The sequence below is a fragment of the Acanthaster planci genome, linkage group LG21 (assembly GCF_054643075.1).
Source record: "Acanthaster planci isolate LZ-2023a linkage group LG21, COTS_SCS, whole genome shotgun sequence".
Lineage (NCBI taxonomy): Eukaryota > Metazoa > Echinodermata > Asteroidea > Valvatida > Acanthasteridae > Acanthaster > Acanthaster planci.
In genome coordinates, this window is record NC_141797.1 from 3,967,482 (window position 1) to 3,989,220 (window position 21,739).

A 21,739-nucleotide genomic window follows, 5' to 3' on the forward strand; every position below is an offset into this window, starting at 1 on the left:
TGATCCTTTGAGGCTCGTGTTGGTATGAAGCAGGGATGTGTTCTCGCTCCAGCCTTATTTAACATCTACCTGGTGGCTGTGTCCCAGCTGGACCCTGGGGACGGCATCGCTTTCCACTATCGGCTCGATTGCAGTCCTTTCAATCTGCAGATGTTTATGGTAGCACTGGTCTTGTCATCAATGCAAGAAAGATCCAGCTAGCTGCCTCCAGTGATGACGGCACAGAGGCTCACATCATCCAACGGCAGCTTCGCTGGGTGGGTCACGTCTGCCAATAGCTTGAAGATCGCCTACCCTGAAAACTGCTCTTTGGTGAACTTGCTATCGATTGCCGTAGTGTTGGAGGTCAGACGACGCGCTCCAAAGATTATCTCAAGGCTACCCTGAAGAAGTGCGGCATCCCTCACTCGAACCTGGAGCGACTCACCACCGACCGGCTGAGTGGCGCTCACTATGCCACAGTACAGGGCTGTGTAGACCTTCAAGGCCAACCGCATTCTACATCAAGAAGAATAACGTCGTCGACACGAGCGTTTGGACCGCGGGCCTGGGAGGGTATCCCGTACCGCACCTGTGGGGGACGCTGTGTGTCCAACTTTGGGTTCTGTCGTCATCAAAGGAGACATCAAAGACATTCATTCATTCATTTATTATGTTTACCACATCCGATAAAAGTAATGTCTGCATAAACATGAATATCGATATAATCTGTACATCAGTAATATCCCTTAATTTATAACTGAACTGGAACCCCGTGAGATAACCTTGTAAATATAATTTATAAGATACATATACATGTTGTATGATGTGGAGGGGGGGTCCCCAAGAAACAAGGGTTGCTGCGTAGGGATCCCCTTGAACTTAAGACACTACCATTAGCGAATTACAACAATGATAAGTATTATAACATACAAAAATGGCACTTAAAATGCCAATATTTATCCAGGATTACAGGAACTGGGAGTTGTACAGAGGTAACCCTTTAGAATAATTACTTGGAGCTTGAATAATTGGACAGAAGGAAAGTCATCAGCTTAAAACACAGGAAAACTATGAATGCTAGTGAATTATGTAAGGAATTGGAGAGCTTGGGGCCTTCATGTCGAATTGTCTTATGAAATGCCGTAGTTCGTGCGAAGGAACCAGGAAATTCTTAACATTGCAGGGTAAAATAATGGTGAATGTCTTTATTTCGACAAAACATCTGTTTAATAGAAGTTAGATGCGTGTTATTATTAAACGAGGCATAAAGGCTCCAAGCTGAAGAGAGTAGATATCGTTGATCTTTAGAGTCTTATGTTTACAGAAAAGCGGATTTGAACGTTGGAACTTGCTTACAGAATTAATTACCCTCAACGCTCATTTTTGTAAATTAAGTATTCTGTGAAATTCCTAATGCCAAGACCCCATAGTTCAAATACGGTAATATCAGAGTATTATAAAGCATAAACAGGACTTCTTGGGGGAAACAGCTTTAAGTTTATAGATAACGCCAACGTTTTGAGAAAAAGTAGTACAAGTGTGATTAATGTGATGTTCATAGGACAGTTTAAGATAGAAACCCAAGACTTTTACACAATCAGAATAAAGTATTTTTTATGTTATCAATACAGGCGTTGGGTGGAGGAAACCCCGTTTTGTTACTAAACAACATACATGTATTTTTCTCAATATTGAGGGATAACTCATTCGCTTTAAGCCATTCAGAGATTAATTCTTGATTTACCAGATCGGCGAGCTTGTATATACCATTATGACTAATAAAAAGGTTACTATCATTAGCAAACATACTAAATAAGAACAAATCTGAAGAATTACTGAAATCATTTATGTAGATAGAAAACAGGAGAGGACCGATTATTGGTCCTTGAGGAACACCATAAGATATTTTATTATGAGAGAACTGATATCCCCCAAGAAATACAAATTAAATTGTTTGCGACTGGAAAGGGACTTTTAAACCACTCCAGAGGATTACACCTGATTCCATTATAAGCAAGTTTAGATAAGAGATTAGCGTGGTCGATTGTGTCGACAGCCTTATTAGAAAGGGCTAAAAATTCCAAGTGTTCTTGGTACTTATCTTTAACTAGGCCTAAGGAACTGGTGATCAAATCGTGACCAAAACTTTTCTTCTTCGGTAACATGTGAACAATGTCTATGACTTCTTGAGTGTGTGGGCTGAGTGAGAGCGTATTGTTGACGGGTACCAACTAACCATCTTGAGACCCCCGACGCAGCAGGTGGAGATTGGCTAGTAAATATCAGTTCCAGTGTGGTCGGGTTGAAATTGGCAAAATAAGAGCCAGTTGATCCTAACTACTGGTCCCTATTTTCTCGCAACACTCAGCCTGGAAACCTTCCTAAGGTTGATCTCAGTGGGATAAACATGGCCGTACCATAGGTTTGAGGTTTCCCTCTTGCTCTAATAGCCAGGGGCCTTGTGCGTCCGTTCACTGGGGAGCAACTTTTCGTCCGGGCAAGGCTACCAAGGACCTATTTGTCGAGACGTTGTCCACTGAAGGCCAACCTTGATGCAGGACTTCTGCATCTGCATCGGAGTAACCTGCGCCTATTCATTATAATCATTAATCCTTTTCAAATAGAACAAGCCTGTGTTTTTAGTAATTTTCTTTTTATGCCGTTTTAAATTAGCGGGGAACATACAGGCCTAGTTTGATTTGAGGGGAGATCTAACTCCAAACATATGAGATTGTTAACTCTGATTCGAGATTTCTGGTATTTGATTTTCTCTTGTAAATTGTATAAATACTATTAGCGTAAGTACAAGAGTTTCAATATACTTGATGTTTCCTTATCCTTAATTTAGTTGCTCCTCATTTTAAAATAGTTTGCGAACGTTGGGTCATCACTGAAAAAGATAGTTTGGAAATAAAATATTGCGTATAGTGGTGACAGGGTCCTGTGGTAGAGCTTATTTTTATGGTTTAATGGTTTGCATAGGCTGATAGTGTTCCACAGAGATTTGGGGGTTGTTTTACGTGAAACTAGTTTTTTCCTGTGACAGGAACGTGCTTGTCAATAGATGAATTTAACACATCCATGAAATTATTGATGATGATGAGTCATCTGATGATGAGTCAATCAGACACGTCATATTCCGTATCCACAAACTGTGCGGCGGTAATCAGACTATGCGCTGGGCGCACAAAAATGTGTTACTTTACGCGCGAGTACGGACGTACATATTCAGCCTAACAGTCTCCAGAACCAGTCGCAAATGTAAACCCTTTTAGTAAAATGGCCAGGCTCGCGTGTAAATAAAAAATGCGTGGCCGACCTGCGCTGGGCGTGGTTTCGAAACGACTGGATTCGACTTAGACTGTGGTCTCGCTGCTTCCATCCGTTTTGAAGCTGCGTTCGAAACCGCATGTTCAAACTTTGAAAGGAACCAGCGAAACTGAAATCTGAGGGGAATTGGCTGAACAACTTGATTCATGACTTGTGACTCGGACTCGGCCTCGGCGTTTGTGACTCGAGACTTGGACTCAGACTCAAAGCTTGAGACTAAGGACTCGGACTCGACATTGGTGACTCGAATACAACACTGCATTGAGGACAATACCACACGTCATCTTTGTTACATAATTCAAGGTAATCGGTAAAGGTAAGCCCCGCACAATTGAGATGAATCCAGAATTTACAAGAACCATAAGAGATGGAGTTTTGATTGTTTCTTACTGGGTTACTTGGGAATCTAATTGGCATTAAACAATAAACATAAAATACTGGTGAACAAAATCAACAATATCAAGGAAATTGAACCATCAACAGACAAGAGTCATTAACAGACAGACAAGATTTAACAGTTCCGGACAGTAACCAGAATGACACTAACAAATAAAGGATCAATTACAATGAAATAAGTACACCAATCACGCTCCGTGTACAATAATAGAGAAAAGGATATACATGTAGAATACACCAAGTAATTTCTATGGCGGGCTGTTACTCAGAGTAAGGGGGCTGGGAAGTATACCTTCGCCCGTTGACATGTAGTTGCCCGTTTCGGAATGAGGGTTTCTTTCCTTAAACATATGCCTGTGCACAAGGCTTCTCGTTTTGGAGCGGTCTGCTACAGGAAGATCTTCAGTCATGTAGATGCCAATGCTGGCTAGTGCTGCTCTGCCATGAAGTAGGCCTACTGCTTGACGCCCTGGGCAATATATGACTTGGCTAAGATGTGGCGGGTTTCGCCTTCGACCGGGGAACCACAGTGGGCATTTTCAATTTTAGGCTCCAGATGACTGCACTTTTCCTTTAATATTTCCTTGATTTTCTCATATTCTCGAGGCTCATTGGGGATTTGGGCAATCCCACCAAATCGGAGGTTGTAACTCCTGGAGTAGTGTTTCAATCCGATGGCCGAGTCCTCCACCCGATTGATTTTTCTTTGGGCAACTTCGAGATTGGATAGTAGTTTGGCCAGCTGAGATTGTTGGTTTCTGTATTCCACCCTGACTTTTTTTGATGACGTCTGATGTGTATGTTACGGATGTCTCGATTTCAGCATACCAGGATTTCTATCACGTCCATCAATGGAGTAGGGATTGCTGGTTGGAGATTACTGTGTCAAGTTTCCCCTAGATTCTGCTCTTCATTTTGTGAATTTCACAGCGAAGCTGCAAAGGGAGCTTTCCAGGGTCTTGGTAACTTGTGTACATGTATCCACATCAGGCATTTGAATACATGATGCTGAGACTGATTGCTTTTTGTCTCTTTTTGGAGGCATCTTTGCAGCTGTTGGTTGTCCAGGCCTAGAACGAGCAGCACTTCACTTCAGGTTTTGGTCGATGGATTGAAATTATCTGGATTACAGGCGATTTAACTTGGTGATTATCGTAATTATTAACGGAGCGGGTTGATGACTGTTACTCCATGAAGAACGCCCTCTTTCATGACATGTCCCTCCTGTTTGCCAACATGTTACAAAGACCGTATCAACTGGTGTTCGTAAACTTCAGACCTATTAAACGTTATCGATGAGATGCCTCGCTGCAAAATATCAGCTCATTCAACGGACAACGAATTAATTATCACAAAAGCCAACAAACCAGAGGCATCTTTAAATACCTGAGACCTGACGCTGAACCAAAATAGATACTTTGTGATACTCAAGAGAGATGTTGTGTCCATTGAAGCTGTCAATCGCTCTCCGTAAAGGCTTTTCATACTGAGCGTTCGGATATTTTTAACAGCTATTTGATGTTAACGGGGAATTTACATAATTTAAAATTTATATTAAAGCAAAATAAAACAGATTCCGTTTAAACGTTTGGGCAACACTTATAAACGGATTTTTAACCTTTCCCGTTTTAACGAATAAACGCCACACCCTTACTAATAGCCTTATGCCTATAACCAAAACTAAAGTCTGGTCTCTAGTCGAGAAGTAACAAATGAATGTAACAGACTACAAGTCTCTTAGCCAATCCACTATAATTAGTGGAACGCACCTTTCAGTACACTAGAAATGTATATGTGAGCATGCATGGTTCCGTCTGGATCCAGTATCACACCGGGGATCTTGAACTTTGTCAGAAAGCACAAGACGTGCCCTAAGATGTACATCACGAAACCAAAGAATGGCAAAGGCTTGATGTTTTAACTTTATCTAAGTAAGCGCAGTTGTAATGAGATCAGCCGTTTCAGTGTACCCACAATATCCTCAGCGGCTGTTACCACTTATCAGTCATTTAAGCGATTTGGTCCAGAAGGAACAGCATCGCATTAGTCGATGGGTTTTTGAATGACACTAGCGTTTCACAGTCTCTTGCAAGGAACTCCAGACTGCAAATGCAGCAAGGTATGAGACGGAGAGAACCCCCCCTGCTTTGTGTTGGTCATTGTCTCGCAGGAATCTGAGGAATTCCTTTCAGACATGTTGGGGGATGTGTTAAGTAACAATAGTCTGGAATGTGTATAGGGATTGGACGTGTTGGGGGGGGTACCCCACGTTCTCATTTCTTGCTGGATATACCAGACTGGTCTTTAGCGCTGGTCCTGGAGAAAGTTTGAAAAAAAGAGCTTTGAGCAAACTTCCCGGAATATCGCCACAAAGAGTGGAGATCAGCAGGATTATCCATAAATCGAACCAAAGCAGGTGGAATCGACTGCCAGACGGTTTTCTGTCCTCGCTCTGTCACAGGCTGTCTTATCACCCGGTCAGCAACTGCTGCAATGGGCAAGGCACTGCCTGGTGTCGCTTATCCGCTTATGTGTGACCAAAACTGTTTTGGTCCCGTCACCACCAGGCTCTAGCAGCACAAGTATAGCAAGAGGAACTCTTTTATCCAGGGAGAGCGGTCATAATCACTCGACACTGAGCAGATGGTGAACCCCCAACTTTGGTAACTATCCCAAGTCATATTCCCCTCACGACCAACGTAAATTGAGCAAAACGTTGCTTCGCCTCAGTTTCACCACAACTGACTTGTGGCACTTCCATCCGAAGCTCTAAACGAAGTCATCCAACGAGCTAAAGGTCTTTCCTATCGGATAAAATTCATTCTCACGAGGAGATATACGACCTGGCTTACAAGGCAGCTGTCCTTGCCAGCGATTCGCTGGATAGGTGAACAGAATTTGTCCCAAGAAGTTGCGTTCATCAGGTTTGGTTGTATAGTATGGGAATCGGGGACGTGCTGCCCCCAACAAATTCAACCGGCCCACAATGATTAATACAATTTTGTTTCAAGTTTGAATTTTCCCCATTGTGAAATTTTCTGGAGTTGTATAACAATTTTGAATATTGGGCTTTGCCTTTCAAACATCAACTGTTCCCAGTTTTTATTTTTCGCCAGAATTTAATAATCGTTTTCGCAAAAAGGCCGAATAATGTTGAACTTATTCAAACTTCTTAGAACGCATTTTTTTCCGGATTGTATTGCTTCCTTATTAGTAATGCTTCTCACATGATAACTTTGTTCCTTTTCCCCAGAAATTGCCTGTGTACAAGCAGATTCTAGAAGAGGATTAAAACATCCCACTCGTGCGTGTTCATTTTAAGACAACAGCATCTGTTCAAAAGGCTGAACTTTCACCCGTAATACAAAATGCACGTCACCAACGCTATTTTAATTAGGGCCTTCTTGTTTGCAACCGTTCATAAAATCTTAACTGATTTAATTAAAAGAGATAAATGTTGCTTGAACCTGATATTTTGGGGACTATTTCCTCAAATTTCCTCCATTTTGACCAGTTTTAAGATTCTGATACCTCTATTTTTTACTGCTCCGTCATATAGAATCATATCAATTATATGATAATCGAACGCAAAGAAACAGAAAACTCATTTGCTCGTTCGATAATTGTACCTCGTCAGTCATTTATTATAGATACTAAATATATACAGTCATTAAAACCTGGTCGTAATGTTTTTTATATTTTTGAATGATCTTTATCGATTTCAACATGCAGGCCTACAAAAATTGTGCCCTTTTTACGAAAATACCTGAATTTAATAAGCTGGTAAGATTGGGGAAAACTTATCGATATCTTGTCAAAAAAGCAATTGCACTTATGTTCCTTGTGTATACTATTTGCTCATGCAGCAGCAAAAGGTCTGTGCTATTGGCAAAGTTCTGATGATAGTTCTGTGGAGTAAATTTGACAGTGTGCGTTACATCGCTATTGTCTGTCACATGAGACATTTTTCAGGTACGGGGAAATGTCTTAGTGAAAGCCATTTTGCGAATTATAGTTTTTGGCGCCTCAGTGGTACTAGCAATTGTTGGGAACCATAGGCAAAAGAACAGAATCAAGATATCTTGAATGTTGTGGTCATTAATTGTCTTGTTTTCTCACGACATTCTTCATTCTTCTTTCTTTAGTTTGTTATTTCTGTACAGTTTTTGGAATCCTCACCTAGGCCTATGCAATACAAGTAAAATCACGCACGTGCTGATCCTGAAAAGTAAAGTGCGTCAAGAAAAGGTCACGATTGAGACAAGACATGGCAGCCGGATGTTGAAGGACAGGGTTTCAAGAATACGAAACGATAAATGCCACTGAAGTCCAAAGAACGAGAAGAAAATAAATGGGATGTGCGTGTTGTTCAGCAGAAGACTTTAACGTGCACGGAATTATCGCTGCGGACCCGTGGTGTTCGTGGATAGCGTTCAGTATTAAATTAGGCCTGCTCGGATACAAGCAGTGTTTACAAGCCGAGCTTCTTGGAATTGTTTGTAAGAGCAAGAGACAGACGGGGACCTGAGTTTGCGTAGGGAATAACAATAAGCAGGCTGACATTTTCACTGACAGGACACAGTAATTAAAAACCACCTGTACGGTTTTTAATCTAGAATCAGATTTTTAAAGAAACTGTGGCCTATTCATTTTTTTTCTTTCAAAATGTTCTTAATATACTGCGAGAGATATTCCTGGGGAAATAGCGAAGCTGCTAGATTATTGAATCACCTTGTTGCAGTCCACTGGTCGAAATGTCACGCAACATTTGTTAATTTCCCCTTTCCATTTTCCTGTAAATTCATACTTCTGAAATTAATATCATCAAGCCACAATAATTTTCTTTGACCCCGTGCGCTCAGGATGCATAAGCAGTTTTTAAACGTCTGTATTTTTCCGCCAAATACCTACTTTCTGACCATAAAACACCTGCTAAAAATCCCAGATAATCTGAGAGAAAATGACACTGAATTTTTTTGCCCACACGTATACGTTCAGATTGGACGCTCACTTTTTTTTTCCCGTCATGCCTGTTTTGGCTATGCAATTATTTTATAGTGAAAAGGTAAAGGTGACTTGGCTGAGCTAGTCTTAGTTTCATCCGTTTATATGTTCATACACGGGACTGTTGGGACAGTGTTCTCGTCAAGTCACAAGAGTGGAGTCCGAGCCCCGAATCACTTGCCCCTAGTCCAAGTCTGGAGTCACTTCCTCAAGTTTGAGTCTCGAGCCAATTAAGAGCCCATATATTGCCATAGAATCTGCATAAGCGTACATGCGTGTGCAAGTGCACAGTACTCCAATAAATTTTGTGAACAGCTCATTCGAAATTCCTAGATTACGGTGCGGGCAGCTTTTCTGTATGTACATGTGCAACTATGGACAACGTTTCGTCAATGCAATAGATTCATCACTGCCGTCTAGTAACAGCATCCAAACATGTTCTGTGCTCATACCACAGAGGAAGGAACAGAAAGCATCCCTCCATGGGCATACAAAGTGTGTTTCAGCGTAATCTTTTAGCTGAGTTTACAGTACCGTGTAGATTGAAGCGCATGTATCAGTGCAGTTGGGCAATATCTTCAGTTTGATCTGTTAGTCGTCAAGCTGACGAAATTATTCATTTGCATGGGCTGCAGTAAACTACAACTTACAAGGATGAGGGTTCTTTTGTTTTTGCAGTTCGTGTAGTTGATTTTAAACATTTTGTTCTTTATCCTAGGAGATTTGGAGGTTTTCATTTTTAAAAGAAAAACAAATCACGATAACTACATGTAATAATGGTGATGACACATTACACCTGAGTGAAAACATCGTCGGGCGCCGTCATTAACGAGCAGTAGCCCATAGGTCTTATTACATGTATTACACTGATACCTAAAGTGGGCTTATTGGGTAATTACAGGGTCCTCTGAAGGGGCCGCGCATTGTAATAATTTTAACAAGCTTACAAAGCGAGTGGAGAGGTTGATTGCTATGTAGGCCTAATCTTTTCAAAAGCATTCCAAAATGATGGTGACTTTTTTTTCTTCCAGCGAGTGCACTTCAAAGGGAGAAAAGGGACTAAGAAAAGGAATCATGCTAAGACACCTACAAAAAGGAAGAATAAAAACGGGATGTTCCCTAATGTCTTGGCAAAGACTCCGGTATGGAGAAAATTTAGTTAGAGAAATTCTCTGAAAGGAACGTTGGGGCCTTGAACCCAACGTGACTTTTTTCCTGTGGGGGTAGGGGAATGTGAAATTGCCTATATCCGTACCAAACAACCCAAATGTAGTCATCTATTTTAGGCCAAATATGCCCAAAAGATAATTAATTGTGACCCAATTCTACTCATGTTGAATATACCAGCAATTTCAATCCCTACGATGTGAAAACCTGTGTATATCCGGCACTGAATGCTCTATTTTTATCTTACGAATTTTTAGGCTCACGGACTGTTGCTACTCAAAGTGAAACGGATTGCCTTCCCGAGGAGAGTCGCTCCGTCTAAAACGAATGGCAGACTGGAAGTTAAACTAAGACATGTCATCCCCCATGGGTACATTCTGCGATGTTTGTCGATACTGTGAAATAACACTGTTGCATGTCGACACAGCTATATAGGAACCAGCACCAACCGGACCCCTTTTTCCATAGTTGCACCTGATGCATCGCTGGAACCTTTCCACTTTTGACTTCTGGAAGACAGCTTTTGATGTATTCAACAGCCTGTTAATCTTGAAATTATTGAATTACACTGTAGTTATATTGGATCAAATGAGCTCTCCATAGCCATGCCCACTTTCTTGCTGTTATAGAAATTGGATTATTTCAACGGCTGTTTTGTGTTTGGTTTTGCCTACTATTCTGTTCATTTTTCTACGACTTTTAACCCAGACAATTCTGTTTCTTCTGTTCTTTCAACTTTAAAATTTGTTAAAAGGACCATGTGATAGAAATATGTCACCGGAATTCTTGAAATCGCACCTTTGTGTTTTAAATAACGTAATTTTTCATTTTTGTTTTGCTATTTTTTTCTGTATTTTGGGCATGGGCATAAATCCTGGGGATGGGAAAGGGTACATTCCTCAATTTCTGACTGGGAGGATGGGACTATCGAATCGTTACACCCCCCCCTTTGTGAGAAAAAAATAAGGCGGAGCAAGTTAAGTTTCAGTGTAAAATGATGTACTCAGCACTTAAACAGGAAACCTGTGTATGTTTAAAGATTAAGAGAAATCGAAAACATTTAGTTCACGTGAAGTATTTAAAAAAACAACATTAAATACGTAGCCATTTAAAAAACATCATAAATTCAATGTTTACCCCATTAACACTGTCTCTGTTCAAGGTAGAAATTAAGACCATGGTCTATTGCAAACGTGCGATACTGCATGTACTGTGTGCAATCATGCAATGTACGTGCACACTGTTCATGTAGGCGTTCTGCCGATGACGTCATCAAATCAGCTTGGGAACGCGAACGGCCAAAAGAGGATTTTTTGTGGGCGGGGAAACGCAGGATCTTGTTATTCATTTTGGGGTGACGATTAATGGGGTAAACACTGAATTTATGATTTTTTGAAATGGTTACGTATTTATTGCTATTTTGAAATACTCCACGAGAACTAAAATTAATGTTTCCAATTTATGTTACCCTTTAAAAGCCATAAATACGCTGTTTTGATGTAGGGTTCTGTAGGAATGTAATACGCATGACAGAATTATGTGCATCTGTATCATAGAAAATGCCTCCCAACATCATATGATGTCAGCCCCCCCCCCGCTCTTCAAGTTTCCATGGCCGGCAAGTCATCCCCCATTCCCCCATTTCCCGACACATATTTACGCGAACAAAATCATTGCAACCTCAGGGAGGGGCGGAGTTATTTTAGAATTTCACATCGTAAGGCGGCCTAGGGTTAAAGTTAAGAGTGAAACCTTAACATGCAGTGGTCGCGGTTTAACAACTCGATGCACTCCAGACTTTCCCTATTCAGAGCCTCTGTGGGAGTTTAAGAAGCCGTCGGCGTGGGCTGAATAATTGAACAGTGCACCGCTTCTTGCTTCACTTGTCAGGGCTCGTTTCCAAAAGGTGTCACCTTGAACCTTTTATGGCGCCACTCACATGCTCTCTTAGCGACTGAGGTGTATTTGCCCCGCTAACGATTCAAAGAATAACCACATTTATGCCTTTTTTCACATCCTTTTAATGATTCTCACTGCAAATGGCTGGAAATGATGGCTGTTGCATATTTAATTTCATTAAAAGGAGATTAAGGTGGTATTATCGCATTTGCTTTATTGCAAAGTAACACCGACATAGGGTTGACTTTTCATGTATGTCTGTCCGTTTATGGAAGCAACTATATTTTTCAGACGTCATGATTTCTTGATTCTTTGTGCTGCATGTTCAAAAGACACGTTTTCTTTTGCGGAATGGTGGCAGCCCATACTGCATATTTCGATGAAGATGTGAATTTGACCCCCCCCCCGTGTCCATGAATCATGGACTGGGGATTGGAACTGCAACAAAAGATCACAGTGTTGTTGAGTTAGTGTTAAAAACAATCTTAACCAAAACGTTCAAACGGTGCAAACGTCCGATACTAAGTAGCATTGCCAACCTAAATGCCACAGGTTGTAAACCTGAACTACATTACACACGGACTTAAGTTCCAAGGGAGGGGGAGGGAGTATACTCCCCCCTTCTCGGTTTTTGGGAGTGTGATCATTTGATTATCCCTCATCGTTTTTGCAGAAGCAGAAAGTGCCTAATTTGAGGTTATTTGATCTTGAAAACAGTCAAAGTGGAAAACAAACGGTACAAGACTGTATAAATACACGGCTTTGATTGAGCCATGTAAGATTGCAATGTAGTACATGACGTAAGTCTGTTTCATCAATAACAGCTGCCAGGGTAACCATTCCCTCCCAAATGACCCTTTTTTTTTTCGATATGTTGTCAGGCGATTGTTCGTCATATGCCATCCCCACTCGCTAGAGTGGATTTACGTAACGGACAAAATAACAAATGCCATAATCTCGCAAAGAATTTAAAAGAGAAATCCCTGGAAATCTACAGCATAGAGTCTATAAACCGGCACGTTTCCGCGAATCGCTGCCACGCGAAATGCCCTTTATTTCACGCTCCGATGACAGCAAGCGCATCCTATGGGATTAGATGCCGCGGAACCATGCCCAAATAGCCTCGGTCGACTGGTCTTACCAAGATCTGCGGCCTAGACACAGTAGCCACATAATGCAGCACAGCGGGTTGGGTGTTGTTTCACACGCGAGGAGTTTTGTTTCACTGTGCGATATGAGTTACTTCACTGTGCGATAAGAGTGGCGTGGCAGCGCGATGAGAGTAGTTTGACAGCGCCATGTTGCTTAGCGGCGTAGTATTAAACTCGGCTAAGATGGACTTCAATTAATTGCGAATTAAATTGCGTACATGAGACTCTCTGGCTCTATGCAGCTCCAGACAAGAATATCAATGTATCTTTAACCGTGATTAAGGCGTATGCACTAGATGTGCATGAGGTTTGATATGGAGGTTCTGATTTTTTTAATGTCAAAATAACAGAAAAGCAGTTTGAACGTTATTGTAAAATGTATTTTCTACTTTTCTGCTACCAGAAAAGCACCAGACTAAAGCAGATTGAAAGCATTTTGATATTTTCCAGCTTTCCTGCTACATTAAAATCAGATTTTGTTGTAGTACCCAACACTGACGATTCAAAAATTGATATTATGCTTTCTGTATTTTTTACCAGCAGAAAAGCCTATTGAACATTTCCAACAAAATCTTCTTCCACTTTTCGAAAAAGCAGATTGAACATTTTATCAAGTTGGTCTAAAAGTGGCCATCTACTTTCCTCCTGAAATTTTTTTTCAAAAATATCTAATGTGAAATATCACTAAAATGGGATCTTTCTTACTGAAAACAACTTCGTGTAGTGTCAGAATATTTTAGACTCAATTTAGATTTTTTCAATAGGCAAATTGAAATTTAACCTACCCCTTTACCACTTTACCTTCTAAAAACAATCCCTCCTATTCACGTTTTCGACTCACGTAAACAGACATTAACGGAAAAAAGATCTGACTGTATAACCTTTACGTGAATTGGACAAGACTTCTACAGATGACGCAAAAAACATTAATTTATTCAATCATTTCGCTCGTTTGGGACACGCAACTTTATAGGTGGGTGCTTGATGTGTAATTCCTGCAGCAAAAAATGGATACGCAATTTAACTATGGCAGTGACATAAATCGCAGGTTACCGAGAAATTGCGTAAAACGTAAAACACCACGCAATACATCCGCCGCGGCGCGCCGTGGTAATACTACTACCGGTAACTATAGTGTTCCGTTAAGGCCACGTTACGCAGTGCGGTGAGAGTGGTGGTGCAGCGCGATAAGAATTATTTCACTGCGCGATACCAGTGATTTCACTGCGCGATACCAGTGATTTCACTGCGCGATACCAGTGATTTCACTGCGCGATACCAGTGATTTCACTGCGCGATACCAGTGATTTCACTACGCGATAACTCTTGTTTCACAGTGCGGTGAGAGTTGTTGCGCAGCGCGGTGAAAGCCTCTTCTGCTTTCCCCTCCGACTGGGTGGCAGGTTCTAATTTTAGCGCTTTTTTGGGGGTAATTACAAGAGGTCACCAAGTTCATTTTAATATAGGGCCCAGGCCTAGCCGAAAAGTTGACTTCTGAAAGACAACCGCTTCCGAAAATCCTTGGATAGGAAATAACTTGCCTTTGTGAAATAATTTTTTTTAGCACATTAAATATCGTGTCAAAAACTGACCTCACACTTCCGAAAAATACATGACAAATAGTGCGACTCGGTGTACTCGCACACACGTGAAATGGGGTAGTATTTAAGTCAAAGCTGAAAAAAAGGTTTATTTTATATGTTTTTGTCCCTCTAAGATTTTGTCCTGACAAAAGCCCTCGTAAAATTGAGAACAAAATTATCCCAGTGGCCATAATTTTGAAACGAGACCCTAATCTTCCTGGGCGTCATCATGGATCGCTATTTCTCACTCATGGTACGCTGTTATCCATGGACGCGTATGTAGTGTTAGTTTAACCATAGAGATATATTAAAAAAGGGACCTTCACACTAAGCGTCTGTGACGAGGAAACCTTGTTTACGTAATGTATGTGACTGCACACTGTGTTGTTTATGTATAAACATAAACTTAATTTTATTGTAAACTGCCATTACATCGAAACCAGAATTTATCAAGTAAGGCGTACAATAATATGTGTTCGTTTCAATATTCATTTTCAAGACATATGCCTTATTTCGATACAGGTATCACTTTTTACAAAAGTGTGTCATTCTAACATTCTGGTACTTGTGTGTTTCCTTTGCTTTCTGTACTTTGCATGGGGCTATACAGCACAGCATAATCTTTTGTCATGATGTCGAAAGCAATCCTTCTGTAGCCCCAGAAAGAGCTGCTAAACCTCAGTAAACCATATTTAACTTCCCGGCATCCCACTACTGTACATGGGTATCGTCAAGGGATGTCACCCCCGTACATGATTGTAAGTTCGATGTTAAAATGCTAAATAGTTAATGACTTATATCGAAGATACTGTACCTGTTTATGATGATTATTCGCTTAGGCTTGGAATGCCAGGTGCTTATGAAGAAAAAACTGATAATTTTCTTGCTCTATCTGGATAGACGAATAACCGTCTGTGGTCATCGGAATGTTGTGTGCCTAAAATGTACTTTGCATCTATTAGAATTTATTATATCTGTAGATCTTAATTTATGATCAAAGTGTTCATATTTATTTTGTTTCGGTTTTACCTAATTCACTTGTTTAAGACGTCGAGTGATAAAATGAAGGGGTGAACAGCCCGGTGTAAACTCGAGTCCTTATTTTGGGGTTTTGCGTGCATATAGCGACAATTAACTTTCTTCAACAAGCAATATAGCATTTTCAAAAAAAAATGCCCTTTCATTTGTAAATTATTTGTATTTATTGAATCCAAACTGAAATAACAGAAAAGGTAATTCTGCGATCACACGCTGTTCTTTATGTTCAGCGTATGGAAATATTTTACTTGAAAATAAAATGATTCAAACATTTTAAAAGGGACCATTAAAAATCAGATGACTGTACGTAAACGATTTTGAAAAGAGAATATGAAAAATTTGGACGTCAATGTGCTATTGCCAAAAGTAGTTTAATAGGACTCGCTTGAACAGTATTTTGATCGAAAATAGGCCCAAAAGCCAATGCGGGTGGGTGTACTTAACTTTTGCATTTCCAAATGCATGTCGTCTCCTCTACAAGAATGTAAACATTGTTGTAGTTGGAAAGAAACCCTGCTGAACCATTTCATAAGAATGTCCAAGCAGGAATGAACACTATCGGATATTCAGTCTCTACCGTCAGCTTCAATCCCTCCAGTACGATGCGTTTTTGATTTGTGTGTCCCTTCTTCCATCTATATTGGGTTCAATAGGTCACTCGGTTGAAAAGGGGGAAAGCAGTCAATAAAATATGGCCAGGACAGAATGACAGAATGTTTCGTGGGCTTTGCTACATTTTGCAGTAGCACAATTAGGATTGCGTGATTCGTCCACAGTTCATCTGCTTAACGGGGCACTGGAACTGCCGTTTTGCAACTACATAGAGATCATTCTTCTGTTGTCTTTGTACCGTTTTACCTAAATGACACACTTCTTTTATTGACAGTTATTCTGCACAAAATCTCTTCTGGACCAATTCCCAGTGGATCCGTTTGTCGACATTTAAAATTGGCCACAATTCATACCCGACATTCTACTGTTATTTCCACAATGGTGCAAATTTAATCCGTTAAGATTCCGCTTGAACATCATAATATGATATTTTCGGGCTATTTGCCCTATACAAGATTGGTTGTGAGAGTAGGACTGACAACCTTCGATTCCATACCACACATGGGTTCTAATCAGCAGCATATAGGTAATAACAATGGCTGAGAACCTTTGCGATTGTACGCTAATGTGGTCGTTTTGTCTAGTTCCAGCATAGGCCTATATTATATCCTGGAACCAGGTTCTTAGCCATTGTTATTACCTATATGCTGATGATTAGAGCCCATGTGTGGTATGGAATCGAAGGTTGTCAGTACCACTCTCTCAACCAATCATGCATAGGGCAAATAGCCCGAAAAATACCAAATAATCATTATATAACTCAAAACACCTTGAGGTACAGATTAAATAGTCCTAATAACACTGCATTTTCAAACGAATGCAAGTAATCAAGACAAATACAAGCCAGTGTCCAATCATATTGACAGGTGTCTGTTGGGGGAACATTATAATGAAAAGACATGAGACGCGATATCAAAATCTCCGATGCGAAACTGGCCTTAGTCAACAGTAAACCAAAAGAAAAATCTAAAATTACAAGTATCACAACCAGTGGATATAAATGTTCATTCTCTTGCTAGATTTCTATAGCTATTCATACTGAATTTAGTTCAATGCTATTACAGAAGTTCTAAAAAATGTACCAATGAGCAGCTATCGTACGGGAAATGCTAGCTACAGTCGAATAGCCAAATTTTACAAGGTCTATTAAGTTATCTCGGATGGTCCGGCGCATTAGGGAAGTGGGACTCTGCTGAAGATTAGTTGTAGGCTTAAATTACAAGGAGTTGCCTAGAAACAGATAATTCTTTTTCCAGGCCACACAAAGACGTTGCGGGCTAAACGTGTACATCCGTTCCTCTTTTTTCATGTAAGCCTTGTTGCTTTGTTGGTGTCGTTTTCCTGTCCCACATTTTTCGTAGTCTGCTGTGCTAGCCCTGAGGGAAGCTTCATTCTTTCGATGCACAGTGCTTTGGTAATTTGCAATGCACAGTTTGTACTATCATGGGGATTTTCTATCACACTTGCTTTGAAAATTTCCAAAGATTGAAACTGAATTTGCAGAATTTCCAGTATCCGGAAATATTATGATATCGGAACGGTATTCAAAGATATTCGTGACGAAGATGGTTGTTTGGGGACTATTTTTTGTTGTTTTTTGTTGTTTTTTTGGTTTTGTTATGCTTTGCTTTGTTGGAGGGTTTTTTTTTTCTGAAGCATTCGTAGTTCTTTCTGTTTAATATTCTGTTATTCAGTAGTTGTATTTTCCTATAAACAATTTAACAGAGCTTTTTGGTAGGTAGAAATATTAATATTGGTCTATAGGCGAATTCTTAAGTTGCAGTAGACAGCACGCACAAAGAAAGTAGAAATTAAATAATTTCGGTTTGTTTTGTTTAATTTGACAATCTCCACGGATATTATACAGACAAGTAAAGTTCAAACCAACGTTGTTCATTTTCTGCTCAGTAAACCAGCAATGTATTTTTTCATTACCTTGTTGTATTTTTAAATAGTTACAAACGAATGTCACAAGGATATCAGAATGTTTAGATGGAGGAGGATAAGTGATTTAATGCATTGACAGTTGATACTGATACAGAGCAAGATGGCGACGGACCGCAATATTATGTCAGCCGTTGCTACGCACGGAAAAAATGAAGAACTTTTGTGTTCATAATTTCACTAACCAAAATTCAGAAGTTACTCTCCGTAAAATGGCGAAGAAGCAGTCCAACAGTGACTTTCAATCGATAATTGTATTGTAATACAATCAATCAGCGTGACTGTATTACAATAAACACAGGCAGGCAGCACATCGTAGGCAGTTTTCAAGACGCTGATCAGCAAAAATGTTGAGCACTGGCTGATATGGCACACGCTGATATGGCACACGCTGATATGGCACACGCTGATATGGCTCACGCTGATATGGCACACGCTGATATGGCACACGTACAAGTTACAAGCGATCTTACCGTTTCTAGTTGTGGAGGATAATTTCCGTAGAAGATTTAATTAAGAACGATGGTTATATGAAACAATTATCTTTTTGAAACGGAGATAATTATTATACAAATACAACAGCATGGTTTGAGGGGAAGTAGTGGGAATTACTGGTCCCGAGGCGTAGGACAGATTCACTACCTCCCGACGCGAACTTACCTACACATTGGGACTAGTAATTCCCACTATTTTCCGGAAATAAACCATGCTGTATTTGTTTTACTAGACTTCATAAATATTCAAACAAAAATCTCACGTTACTTATACTCACAGACGCCACTGTTGTTTCTCAGCTGCTAAATTTCCATGTAATGATGGTGGGGTGCAGTGCAGATGTGCATAAAAACAGGGCTTCAGTAGTCGGTGCTGACATACTTTTTGGGCCTTTACTAGTAATCCAGACTGGTTCGGTAAAGATTACATGACACAGACTACATATTTATGCGGCGAGTACCAGACCTTTGATTTGAAAAAGATTAACAAGATGGTTAGATTTACTTGGTCTTGGAACCGTTGACATTCACTTCACCAGAGCAGACTTGCCATCGATAGCTCAAACTGCGAGGCTAAACAGCGCAATAGTCCAGTTCCGCAAACATCTTGTGCGTGTGTGTTTGTAATTTTCCACGCATGCACCATTTTCTCCAATGAGTTTGTTTGGGACTCGAACCATCATGGACTAACCTTAATGTAAAATGGATCTCTGGTTCAAAGTTCAAGTAGAAAAGTAAACACTCATCTTGAACTGACCTTTTCGCGAAATTTCACCGCTAAATCCCCAATTTCTTGTGCCGGGACTTCCCCCCTAATCAGAAGGCGATTCTTGCACGAGACGATACCTAAGGTAAACACTCTTCCTCGTCACATCCGCCTTTCATTCTGGCATCGTGTACTCACGAAGCGATGACTTTTTTTAACCTGGACTTCCTGATCTGGCAGATTCAGAACGTGTATTGTTTTGATCCCCCAGGGAAAATGCTGAAACTTTGGTGATTGCCCGCATCAAACCAAGTTAAAAAAAATGGTTTAGCGTTATGGTTTAAAAAAAATTGTCTATTAATTAATTAATTAATTAATTAATTAATTTATTTTTTATAATCTTCGAGATGGCTGCCACTTGCATAGGTGTGTGGATGACTTGCAGCCATAGCCATATGCAGACATTCGAAGACGTGTTCGAACAGGAGATTGCACGGTCACCAACAGAATGGTGTTATTTTGAAACTGGGATCCAATTTTGGGCGAGTGACCTCCTCTTTGACGAAATTAAACTTTCTTTTAAGAAAATTTGAAAGAAGAGCTAAAGAAATCCGAAATTTACCGGGAACCCTTCCCCCTCTCTGTCTCTCTCTCGCTCTCTCTCTATATAAAACACTTAAGGCACTGCCCCAAAAAGAAGTGGATGGGAACGTTAAACAGTATACCTCCTGCAGTTTTCTGCAATGCTAATAATTAAAGCAATACACTTTACTTTATACTGACGGTTTCTACAGGACTTGTTCACACAGGATTTGATTCAGAAAAGCCGTAGTATATTGACTATGAAAAAGATCTCTCTGAATAAAGAAATCTTGAAGATATGAAATGCCATTCCAATTGTTCTGTCAAGGTGACGTGCAAAGACAATGAACCATCGTGCTCTAAAATAGCAAAGGGGTATCAAGCAGAAAGTCTCCAAATGCGACGAGCCCTGGTGGCGGGTCGATCACAAAATAAATCTATTACCATTCTCCATGTATATGTACATGTATTTGCTGTAATGACCTCTGGAACGACTGCATGCTAATCGTGGTTTATTTGTACCTGTACTTCCTAAAAACCAGGGAAACACCCAGAGGTTCCCCTTCTATAAAAACACAAGAAGTAACTAACCACTGCATTTTTATCCTTTGTTTCGCAAGTTTTGAATGTCTTTCATTTGTAATTTGATTTAACGTTCCCATTAAGAATATAAAATGCATTTAAAAACACCAAGCAAATAATACGTGTTTGTAAAACGTTATTATAGTGCAATGTGAAAGCTTTTTTATCATTAAAATATCATCTGTTCACATTTTGTTAAATGAACTCTTAATTACAGTTAATGATGTTGTTCAAAACAGATTAAATAGCAGGTGATGCACCGTATAGTAGGTCTGGGATGATTATCAAAAGACCACGTCCTGTCCTCTATAATGGTATGCCATTATGCAATTTGTTTGACACAGTATTTGATCAGTGTAATAGGGCGCCTTTCCATATGTACGTTTTTGGAGTGTGTGCGTGCATTTTACTTTAATGGACACAAAAATCGACTCTGTTAACAAAACACGCGCGTGCGTTGCGTTCGGCCGTCAAAACCGCCCCAGGAGCGATTTTGACGGATACGCAACGCTTGGCACAGGTGTTGACATGCACATTGAAAGGCATCTTTATGTTGCGTAATCGCGTTTTAGCAATCATGGGTGTCGTAGCACTCACCGCCAAGCGGTCCTTGATTTATATAGGGTTTGAAATTAAGAGAAAGATTTGTTCAATGCTGTGGTGCATCGGCCTAAGAGCCACATCCACCTCATCAACCGTGATTCGATGTCAAGAGCTGTAGGGACGCAGATGTTGACAGCCCAAGAAACCAATGTGTTTTTACAGGCTACAGTATGCATGAATTAAGGGTAATAACGATATTTATGAGATGAACACGACGAACACGTGTTTAAGGAATAATCGCGAAAAGAGTAATTATAGTCACGTTGAATTTTGTCGAATACGACATATTTTCAAAACTGACATTAAAAGTGTACTAAGTGTGATTTCTCATTAGAAGAAAAATCGTAATGCAATTTTGATTCAAAATTACACGATGCTCGCATTTCATCCGTCACCATTTGATAGTAGGCATATTGACGTTTTGGTTCTTGAATTCAAATTTATTTAGTGTCTTTTTAACATCTGTTTCTATTCTAGGCAAGTGTAACGATAAACGGCGAGGTTCCATTAAGAAATTTATGTCAGGAATTAATGTTACAACGTTTTTCATTTCTTCTTCAAAATAATTTCAATCGTCTCGCTGCAAAAAGGAAGGGGAAGCTTCTCCCCTAATTTCCTTCCTCTTTGTTGAAATCCCTCCTATAGGAATGGTTTCGTCGTGCAAAA

The 21,739-nt window shown here is 40.1% G+C and overlaps 1 long non-coding RNA gene and 1 pseudogene across 1 annotated transcript; one reads left to right on the forward strand and one right to left on the reverse strand.

Annotated features, from left to right (window-relative positions):
- Positions 1–3,636: 3,636 nt before the first annotated feature.
- Positions 3,637–4,685, reverse strand: LOC147795697 (uncharacterized; annotated as a pseudogene).
- Positions 4,686–5,768: 1,083 nt separating this feature from the next.
- LOC110981626 (uncharacterized) lies at positions 5,769–13,719 on the forward strand. Its single transcript, XR_002598467.2, has 3 exons — positions 5,769–6,371; positions 9,744–9,854; positions 10,137–13,719. It is a non-coding gene; the product is annotated as an uncharacterized LOC110981626 (long non-coding RNA).
- The last annotated feature ends 8,020 nt before the right edge of the window (positions 13,720–21,739 follow it).